The sequence below is a fragment of the Gorilla gorilla genome, chromosome 13 (genome assembly GCF_029281585.2).
Source record: "Gorilla gorilla gorilla isolate KB3781 chromosome 13, NHGRI_mGorGor1-v2.1_pri, whole genome shotgun sequence".
In the NCBI taxonomy this organism is placed as follows: domain Eukaryota; kingdom Metazoa; phylum Chordata; class Mammalia; order Primates; family Hominidae; genus Gorilla; species Gorilla gorilla.
In genome coordinates, this window is record NC_073237.2 from 25,303,526 (window position 1) to 25,313,222 (window position 9,697).

The 9,697-nt window shown below is 48.3% G+C and overlaps 1 protein-coding gene across 1 annotated transcript in view; it reads right to left on the reverse strand.

Annotated features, from left to right (window-relative positions):
* The window catches only part of FRMPD1 (FERM and PDZ domain containing 1), a 97,767-nt gene extending 93,166 nt beyond the window's left edge, over positions 1 to 4,601 (reverse strand). The window contains exon 1 of the mRNA XM_055351534.2: positions 4,400 to 4,601. The gene's annotated coding sequence lies outside the window, so the exon portion shown is untranslated. The remainder of the gene's footprint in view (positions 1 to 4,399) is intronic.
* Positions 4,602 to 9,697: the final 5,096 nt, after the last annotated feature.

Genomic DNA, 9,697 nt, shown 5'->3' on the forward strand with positions numbered 1-9,697 from the left:
GGACATGGTGCAGAGGAGGGGGTGTGAGAGAAAGGATGGAGGTAGCCCATCATGCCTGCTGGGCTGAGGACTCGGGACTTCAGTATCCACACAGGGAAGACCCACTGAAAGGCTCTCAGGAGGAGCATGATGAGATCAGAGCCACACTTTACAGTACAGAGCACCGAAGCCTGATGCTCAGAGAGAATGGAAAGATGGGGGCATATTTGAGAGAGATTTTGGAAGTAAAAATAACAGGGCTTGGTCACTGTTACTTTACAGGGCAAGGTCACTTGGTCCTTACTGAGTAGATTTCAGTAAGGAGGGAACAAGGGAGAAGGCACAGACAATTAGCCTCCCCTGCTGTAGTTTCCAGCTTGGGAGGAGGAGGGGATGATGGCTGAAGGGTACCCCGCAGCAAGCGGGCACAGCCAGTATTTTGGTACCAGGGCTGGTGGCACCAGGGGCTCAGCTCCACTCTTGCTTTCTCTTTATGCATCAATGAGCACCTCCGGGGGCAGGGAAGGAGGGAGGGAAAGAGATCCTAAAGAAGGGTCTACTGTGCAATGTCCCCGAAGCTGTAGCAGCAGCAGCCGCAGCAGCAGCTCACCACTCCACTCGGCCTGATCCTGCAAGTGAAAAGTGCTGTGGGTGGCCATTTCTTCAAAATTCCTAAAATATATAATTCTGTATTGAAGGGGCAGAGAGCCTGCTTTTGAGTCTCCCCAATAACTGTGAGGATAATACCTGTGCACACAGACCGTCTAATCGTACATGCACCAAGCCCCTTCAGGCCTCCAGGCCTTAGCATTTGCTGTTCCTTCTGTCTGGAACAGTTTCCTCCTTCTCTCACCTTCAATTGAACTTTTATTTGGTGCTTACTACATAACTGGCACTATTCTAAGTACTTTACATGTATCGACTCATTCAGTTCTCCAACAACCCTCTCAAGGAGGTACTGTTATTATCCCTAGTTTACAGATGAAAAAACTGAAGTTCAGAAGATTAAATAACCTGATAGTGGAATATATTTAGTTAGCCAAGGGGCAAATATTCAAATCCAGGTGGTGTGGCCCCAGAGTCTGCATTCTCATACACAGAACTACCCTACCTCTTACAGATACAGAGCTGCTGCACTGACCCTCACCCAGTTCCAGGCAAGACTGGCTCCCTCTCTCCTGTGGCTCTCACTGGCTCAGACAGGCCTGCCCTGACCACCCTCCAATGGAGTCCCACTCCTACTACTTTATCTCACATTTCCCCACTTATTTTCTTCCCAGCCTTTGGCACAACCTGTAATTACCTTATTTATGTAATGACTTGTTCATTATTTTCTCCAACTAGAATATAAACTCCAGGAAGGTAGAGACCTTGCCTTTTGTTCCGATGTATTCTCGAGGCACCTAGAACAATTTTCTGGCAGAGAGCAGATGTTCTATGAATAACCATTGATTGAAAAAATGAAGGACAGTACCACAGATGCTACATAGTGCTACACAGGGTCATAAGGTATTGCAATGTTATTCTTCACCCTCTGTCTTCTTTGTTTTAGAGATGGAGTCTCACTCTTTTGACCAGGCTGGAGTGCAGTGGCCTGATCATAGCTCACCGCAGTCTCGAGTGAGACTCAAGTGATCCTCCCACCTCAGCACCTCAGCCTCCCAAGTAGCTGGGACCACAGGTGCACACCCACTACACCCAGCTAATTTGTAAATTTTTTGTAGAGATGGGGTCTCACTATGCTACCCAGGTTGTGTCCTATTCTTTGACCACTGCAAATCTAAGACAGAAGGGAGCCAGTACCCCGCTCCCAGCTATATGGACAAAGCCGATATATTTAGAGCTGTGTCTGACTGTCGAATCTGCCCCCCTCCCCCACCAATCTGGGTCCTTGAGTACATAGTGATAAGCTTGTGTGAGGCAGGGATTGAGCCTTCTGATTAGCCTTCTGTGACCTCCCACCACCTAACAGTATTTACAGGGCATTGCCTGTTGTTGATGTTAGTATCTGATCTGAACACCCTCCAAATAACAAAAAGCCCCTGCCCCTTGAATCAGGAGGCACCTCGAGGACACATCACATTGTCACAAGAACTCTCTGCTGCTGGTGAGGTTCTAAATCAATGCACATGCTTAAACCAAAAGCACTATTTACTCCAACGGTGCCTTCAAACACTTGTTCAGCTTGCCCATGAACTCTCTGATAAAATGAATTGACTTTTATTCAACACCTATTACATGCAAACATCCTATTAGACACCGTTATACATGATCTCATTTAATCTTGTGAGTTTGGAATTATTATTATTCCCATTTTACGAATTAAAAAAGTGAGGCTCAGAGGCCCAATACTCCACAGCCAGCGAGGATTCCAGCCCAGGTTCAGAGCCTCCAGAGCCTCTTCCCGCTGCCCTTTCTCTGAAGTGCTCTGCCTTCTCTGTGCTTCCACCAGGCTCACTGCCCTCATCTGTCTCATGCTCTCCCAGCTCTCACCAGTTCCTTGCTCGTACCAGCTCCTTGACCTACACATGGCCTTTCTATTCCTCACCACCTGTTGAAATCCTCTTCTTCCTCCACCTTCCATTGTAAAGCCTTCTCCAATATCTCCACTTGGAATTCACCCTCCTGAGTGTTCACAGGAATCCCAGGCGATAAAGCCCACAATGAAGATCCTGTGGCACAAGCCTCTCTATTCCCCAACAGAATCTAAGCTCCTTGAGGGTAGGGCCTGTTGGTAATTTTCATGTTTGTGTCCTCTCGAATGAGTAGTGAGAAAGTGCTTGATGAACCAATAGAGAATGAAGAGGGAAAAGACTGGTGGCATTTGAATGCATCAGAGAGATAAAAGGCTCTGGACAAATTAGCTTCAAGGATGGGGTCTCATTCAGGAAAGACAAACTTAGGTACCACAACTCTGCTCTGGTCACCAAGCACACCCTCACCAGCTCTCTGATTTCATAATGCTTCAAACTTAAAACCAGGATGTCGAGGAAGGAAATAAAATAATAAAATCACTTCTGGGAGAATCCTTTCATGGTAATGCGTTTCACCCACACACTGGGGAGCCACTAACTGCAGCACAAAGGGAACAAGATACTGGGCAAAAGAATAAAGTTCGCTTTCTAGCATATCACAGTTAACTACCTCATGCTTGTTTTGCTGTGACTGTGCCAGAATGCACCAGTCCTGGAAAAGATGAACTTGGCTCCTTAACCGTACCCATACTCAACACCGACCAAAGGATGCCCGAAATTGTCTTGATTGGAAATCATCTCAACCATCATCTTAGACTAGAAACAAGTAGATGCTGGCCTCTAGGTCAGGACCCCTAGAACAGTGCATTATTTTTTTTCCCAAACAACCATTCTGAGGTTTTTACAAAAATAACCGACTCACAAACAGAAACGCTTCCTGATCTATAAGCCACTTTGAAAACAAATCATTATGTCGTTGAATATTTCATGACGGTCCAAAGCACTGAAGAAGGCGAACTGAGCGTTCACCAATCCTCCCCATGTCTATTTTGGGACTTCCAAAGCAAACTGCAAATGCCTCCTTTATTTTCTAAACGCTCATTTGCAAGTGCTAGATGGATTCTTGGTGAAATATTGCCTCCACCCAAACTGACTAAATGCAGAGATCCGGAGGTTCCGCTTCTCCAGAGTTTACAGCTGAAAGAGACAGCGAACAACTAGTGAACACGACTTCCACCCTATTTTATAGGTGGCAAAAGCAGGGGGCACTTGCCCAAGGTCACACAGACAGTGGGTGTATGGCAGAGGAGCCACCAGAAGCCAGAGTCCTGACTCCTAACCCTAGGGGCATCCCCTGCTCCCCGAGGCTGACTCAACGCCCCTCCTAAAGCTCAGCCAAAGCTGCTGCAAGTTAGCGACGCGACCCTGGAGACTGACTTCTGTGGCTCATTCCTCTCCACACGCAATGAGTTCTGGAGCTGAGACACTCAGGGATGCCCCTCTACTCAAAAAATGACAACACAGACATTGGCACTGCAGCTGATCGTCCCTGGCGAACCCCTTCTGGTTCAGGTGTGGCCATCGAGGACGGACAGAGAGGGTTGGTCTGAGGTCACTCAGAAAGTTGGCGCTGGCCGCGGCCGCACCTAAACCCAGGTCTCTCCCCCTCCCGCGTTGCCGCTGTTTCCACTCACTACACCATGCAGATCTCGGAAACTTGAGCACACATCGCTACTGTGCAAACAGTTCACGATGGCAGGTCCTGAGCTAGCCCACGGACGCGCCCCCGAGCCGGGCTTGGGGACACGAGGACCGGAGGCGGGCGCGGGTCACCCGGGACTGGTGGTGCAGGCGGAGGGCGGCGCGGAGGAAGCCGAGGCGCAGGCCCGGGGTGTGGGGACAGGCAGTCTCCCCAAAACTTTGCGGTGCCAGGACCCCTCCCTTACCTGCAGAGGAGGTGCCGCCCGCGCGGACAAGGACCTAGCGGGCTGACGCTCTCGGAGAGGGGCGGCCCCGCCCAGCGGCGGGCACGGTCGCGGCCAAGGCTCGGAAAGCAGCGCTGCTCGGGCTCGGCTCGGGCTCCGCCTCCCGCGCCGAGGCTGCAGCCGGAGGGGGTGGCCGGGCCGGGCCGCGCCCGCGCCGTCTGGCGGCGGCAGGTGCTGAGGCTGCAGCTGCGCGGCCGCCAGCTGCCGGCGCCGCGACCCCCGCCCCGGGGGAGGAGCCCCGCGCGCCGCCTCCGCTGGCTCCGAGGTCCCGGCCCGCCGCAGTGGGCGGTCCCGCTCCCACCCGGGCCCTGCCTCCGCCGCCTGCCTCAGCTCACCGCCGGGGCACGCAGCGTCCGCTGAGTACCCAGGGGGGAGACTGAGGCTGGGAGAGGAAAGGGACTCCCCAAGGTCACCCGGACCGGCGGTGGTTGGGCCAGAACTGGAACCCAGAAGAGTTCCCAAAACGACCCCCTTCTCACGCCTCCTTTTCCCCAGGAAGAGCCCCAGCTACGGGGAGCCCTGGGGGACTGGCCCCCTGACCCCCACGCCCCGCAGGTGTTCGGCTGAAGGGAGAGGGAAAGCATGGGCCCACGGTAGGCACTGTGGACCACCTCCCCTGTCTCTGTAAACTCCTTCCGCGCTGGGAAACTGTGTTCTCCTAGCTTTCCTCGGCCCTCTCCAGCCACTCCCTCGGTCTCCTTGAGGGTTCCTCAAACCAGAAGCTCTAAAATGCCGGAGCGCCCTGGGACTCTGCACTCAGCCCTTTTCTGACCCCCTGAGCCGTCTCACCCACTCCCCTGGTTCTGGTCCTACCGCCTCTCTGAGCATGATACCCAAATGCATGTGTCTATGCACTATTTTCCGTGCTGAACTCTACTGAACACCTACGAGGTCCATATCCTGCATTAGACACTGGAGATACAATACACCTTTAATAAAGCAGTCCCTGTCCTCATGGAATGTACAGTCTAGGACTATTAAAATACAGTCCAGTTCCTGTAACAATAATCCCACGGGGCCAAGGGCACCACTCAGGCCTGCACTGACTGAGTGAAGGCCTCCTGGAGACGGCATGCTCTAAATGGAAACCTGAAAGGCCAGTGGAATTGGCCAGTGAAAGGGAGGAGTGTGGAGAGAGCCTTTCAGGTTGAGACCACAGGAACAAAAACCCCAAGATGAGAGAGATCCCACAGAGGGAGTGGCAGGAGTTGAGACATAAAGCAGGGGAGTCAGCAGGGGCCAATTCCTGGTCAAGGAGTTTGCACCATGTTCCCAGTGCACTGGCAGGTTCATGGGAGGAGTTCTGAGTAGGGTTGAGGCACCATCAGATTGGGATGTTAGATCATTCTGGGGATGGTGCACAGGCAGATGTTAACAAGTGCATCCTTCATCCAAGGGCGGTGGGGGAAGACTAGCAGCACTTTGGAGCCAACATCGTCTGGATGAAGGCAGGTGCTCCTCCTTTGTGACCTTCATTTCCAAATCCAGGAGTCCATCCAGAAACTCCTGAGTGGCTCCATCGCTGAAAGACCTCCTACATAATTGCACCCAAAGCTCCCTTTTCTCTCAGTGCCCCAGCCCTCTGCCACCCAGATCCACGGGCTGAGTGAGCCTTTTGCTTTCCTCACCCGTCTTTGTAGTATACAAAGTTCTGCCCCAGGAGACAGAAGCACCATAAGGGTGGAAGATTCTGAAGCCATAGTGGAAATAATGAAAGCTTTTTAAAAATCAAGTATTCTGGCTCTCTGAATTATTTCTTAACAATTGCATGTGAATCTACAATTTTCTCAAAATACAGTTTAATTTTAAAAATTATTTTGTAGATAAAGATTAATCATCAAATTACTCTCTCCAAGGCAGTTAAACACCAAAAAGCATAGAACTTGTCAGAAAGTAAGATAAGAACTATTCTCTTGTCCAGTGAGTACAAATGTTCCCCATGGAATTTTGCCCTGTCCCCCTCCATTTCCTAGCTACCTGCGTCAGTGTCAGCCTCTCTAGGTGCCGGACCGAGCCCCTGACCCCGCTCTCCTCAGATTCTCATTCTGGTCCCTCTTGCCCCTCAGCCTCCTTTACCATTGCCCTCATGTCCCTCCTTGGCCTCTTTTCTCCCTTCACTCTCACCAGGCAATTCTATCAACTGCATGGTTTCAGCCAAACCTTCTGTCTTCCAAACCCAGAGACACAACTGCCTGCTGGACGTTGCCTAAATGTCCCTCAGGTGCCCCACTCTCAACACAGCCAAAACCAAACCCACATCTTACCCCCAAATTACCCCTTTTGCATTGCTTCCCTATCTCAACTGGTAGTGGCACTTCCTTCCTCTGGGCACCTAAACTAGAAACCAAAGGGACAGTCTAGACTCTTCCTCCTTCCTGGCCTTCATACTCTACTGGCCACTAAGTCCAATCAACTCTGTCTCCTTAACTTCTCTTACACATGTCTCCTCCCCCTCATCCTGCTACCCTTGCTTTCGTTGGAGCCTCACCATTTCTTGCCAAGGCTGTAGTAACCGCCTCCAGTCTTTCCTATTTTCATCCTTCACATACTGCCAGTGATCTTTTTCAACCACAGACCTGACCAGTGACTCTCCTGCTGAAGACACCTCCATTGTTCCTTCTTGATCGTGCAGCAAAGTCTTAACTCCTTAGCATCACGTGAATCCACAGTGATCCTATTACCCCTGCGGCCCCATCTCTACCTCACCCCACACCTGCACACCAAACACCTTATGTTCTTAGGGTACCTTATGTAATAAGAGACACATAACATAGTGTTAAAAAATATATAGTCTTGAGCCAAACTGCCTAGGTTCAAATCCCCATGCTGCTTTTTAACGTATGTAATTTTGGAAAAGTTCCATAACCTCTCAGTTCTTGGTTTTTTTTCCTTTGCAAAGGGAGCATAATAAGAATACCTACAACCTAGGAGTGTTCTAAAAAATAAGAGTTCCTGGAGACGAAACAGCATTCATTACTTGCTAGCCAGCACTATTAGGAATGCTTCTAATCATTATATGCAGTGAGGATTACCCTACTTATTTTACAGAGAGAAGGAAACTGAGGCTCCAAGAAGTAAAGTCGCTTACCCAAGATTCCACAGCTTTAAAATAGCTGCACTGGGATTCATATGAAGTTCTAAATCCTATACTGCTAAATACTTTACATAAGCTATTATTGCTTCCTTGTTTTTCTAACCTTTAACCCAACCTGTTGGACAAACTTTTCTTCTTCCTTTAAATCCTGGTCAAAAATATCTTGTCCTCCATGAACTCTTCCCAGTCCTTGCTTTGAGCCTCTGCTATACTTATGTATACAGCAAATAAAGCACCCAGCACACCCATTACAATGATTTGTTTACACGTCTGTCTTCTTGAGACCTTCTTGAGAAAGACAATGTCTTATTTATTTTTGCCTTCCTATAATCCCATAAATATTTATTGAATGAATGAATAAATCAACAAATAAAGTATATATGTTTCTCAAGTTTTACCCTAACAGCTGTCATTTGGATATAGATTACTTTTTTTTTTTTTGAAACGGAGTCTCGCTCTTCGCCCAGGCTGGAGTGCGGTGGCGCGATCTCGGCTCACTGCAAGCTCCTCCTCCTGGGTTCACGCCATTCTCCTGCCTCAGCCTCCGGAGTAGCTGGGAGTACAGGTGCCCGCCACCACGCCCAGTTAATTTTTTTTGTATTTTTAATAGAGACGGGGTTTCACTGTGTTAGCCAGGATGGTCTTGATCTCCTGACCTTGTGATCCGCCCGTCTCGACCTCCCAAAGTGCTGGGATTACAGGTGTGAGCCACCGCGCCTAGCCTAGATTACTTTTAATCTCTGTTTTTGTCACTATGAAGAGTCATTTTTGGTGAGAGGATAGCATCAAATGATCTAATATTAATATAGAACAAGATATAGCAAGAATGAAATTTCTCATATTGCTATGTGGTTGTGCCTTGTCCCTCTCTGAGTCTCTCCTTTTTTTAGTGACACCATGTAATAGCCCATAAGGACAAGCTGTGTTGCATCCTAATGAGACTTCCTGACTCAAACATCTGAGATTCGAATTTATTTCCCATAAGTACCATTTCAGCTAAAAGTTTGCTTTCTCTATGGCAATGAGTATGCCATTTGTCATCTGCTAAGTGCCCATACCTTCCCCTTACCTGTATTAATCTCCTTTGCACTCAAATACTTCTGAGAGCTGACTTAATAGTGCTTTTCTATACAATTTCCTTCTTAGAATGCCTAACTCTTCCTGACTTCATATCTATTGTTCCCAAAATAGAATCATTTACTGCTTCAAATTTCAGCTTTACTGTCTGCAGTGATTTAGGACAAGTTTCTGTTCTTCTTCAGAATGATCAAATTCCTTATGGTTAAAAAAACCTCGACCCTGTCATTTTCTATGGAGTAGTGTTTTTAAATGTTTTTAAGTGTTTTCGATGTTAGAAATATTTATTTTGTTTACCTGAACACAAGTAAATTGGCAATTTTAATGCCTGCAGATCAAATTAATGAGAAGTAGTATGGGTGAAAGAAAGAACACTCTATGGGAAGCAGAGGGGAAAGGAGCTCTAGGAGTGCTCTGCCACCAAGTCCCCTCGCTCTTCAAGTCTCAGCAGAATGGAGGAATGGGACCAGAATGACCTTCCAGGTCTCTTTCAGATCTAAAACGACATGATTCCTTAATGGGCCTCTAAGTGGTTATTCATTCATTCAGTCAACATTGTTGAGTGCCTGCTACAGACTTAAGCCTTCTGAAGTGAATCCACATTGGATAGGGGATGAAACGGTTTGGTTAAGAGAGTGTTATTACACCACATAAACTGATGGTATGTTCTTAATATTCAAGGTCTTATGCAGAAATATAATGAGACAGTTACATCAAGGCTTCGGTGAGCCAAGACTCAGGGACTACTGGAGTACTGCGAGAGGGTTACTAAAAATAGCCCTATCTGATATCTATGCCAGCACTTCTGCTGAGCTACTTGTAGAAAAGCAGTGCCCTAGCGTACTAGACCCTAATTCTGTCCCTCTCTTGCTATGTGGCTATGGGAAAATCACATCACCTCTCTGAGCTACACTTTACTCCTCTGTAAGAAGAGGCAATGATACCTGATGACAACCAATGTTCCCTGAGCCCTAAACCAAATGATTCTTTGAGATTAAGGAAGCTAAAGTGTTGTCAGTCACGAAGAGAAGTACTGCTGTTGGCAAAAGAAATTGGGTGATTATCATGAGGATTATATTACCTCTTAG